This window comes from Physeter macrocephalus, chromosome 21 (genome assembly GCF_002837175.3).
Source record: "Physeter macrocephalus isolate SW-GA chromosome 21, ASM283717v5, whole genome shotgun sequence".
In the NCBI taxonomy this organism is placed as follows: domain Eukaryota; kingdom Metazoa; phylum Chordata; class Mammalia; order Artiodactyla; family Physeteridae; genus Physeter; species Physeter macrocephalus.
This window is the reverse complement of record NC_041234.1, coordinates 92,226,211-92,227,498: the sequence shown is the minus strand read 5'-3', so window position 1 is coordinate 92,227,498 and position 1,288 is coordinate 92,226,211.

Below are 1,288 nucleotides of genomic sequence, written 5' to 3'. Positions count from 1 at the left end.
CTGCTGCGGAAAACAGTTTGGCAGTCCTTCCAAAGGCTAAACGTAGAGTTACCATATGACCCAGTAATTCAACTCCTAGGTATATGCCCAAGACAAATGAAAACATATCCACACAAAAACTTGTACATGAGTGTTCATAGCAACATTATCAATAATAGCCCCAAAGCAAAAATAACCCAAATGTCCATCAACTGATGAACAGATTAAATGTGGTGTATCCATACAAAAGGAATATTATTCAGCCATAAAAAGGAGTGAAATTCTGATACATGCTACAACATGGATGAGCCTTGAGAATATTATGCTAAATGAAAGCAGCTAGTCACAAAAGGCCACATATTGTGTGATTCTATTTATATGAAATGTCCAGAATACAAATCTATAGATACAGAAAGTTGATTACTGACTGACTGTCAGGGGCTGGGGGCTGGCTGGTGGGCAATGGGGAGTGACTGCTAATGTGTATGGGGTTTCTTTTTGGAGTGATGAACATTTCTAAAATTAATTGTGGTGATGGTTGCACAACTCTGAATCTACTAAAAACCCTTGTATTGTGCATTTCAAATGGGTGAATTGTACGGTGTGTGAATTACAGCTCAATAAAGAGGAGAACAGAAGAGAAAAAAGCAAGTTGGAAAAAGTTTTAAGATGCCATACACAGAGGTAAAATCTTTGAAGGACTTAGTCACAAGTTCAATCAGGAGTTGGATAAACATACATATACACTTTTCTTCAAGTAACCATTATGTGGTTTGGGACTAGAAAAAAAGCATTATTGTAACTGGAACCAGATGAACAAAGCACTCTTACAGGCCAAATCCCAGGATAGGGGAATAGCCTTGCTACACAATCCCACACTCCCCATCCCCATCTCTTTTACTCTACTCCTTTCCCCTGTGGGTTTTTTTTTCCCCCTGTGTTTTGATAGCTGAAGTAGTATACTGTTAGAACAAGACTGAAGGTAGCCCACCATTTTGTGGATCACAAGCCCGAAATATGTGTGTGATTATTTTCAAGAGTTCAGAAATTTCCTATTATTCCAATACGTTGCTCAGGTTCTGCATTTCAGATAAACCAGTATTTATAATCAAAGGCTTAGGTTTTTATTATGCTGACCTATTTAGTTTGTTAATTAACCAGTGAGTCATCTCTAGTTCTGTGATACGTTGGTCAAGGTTCCAAGGCTGTCGCTACCACTGCTGCTCTGTTTCTTTCTTTCTTTCTTTCTTTCTTTCTTTCTTTATTTATTTATTTATTTGCGGTACGCGGGCCTCTCACTGTCGTGGCC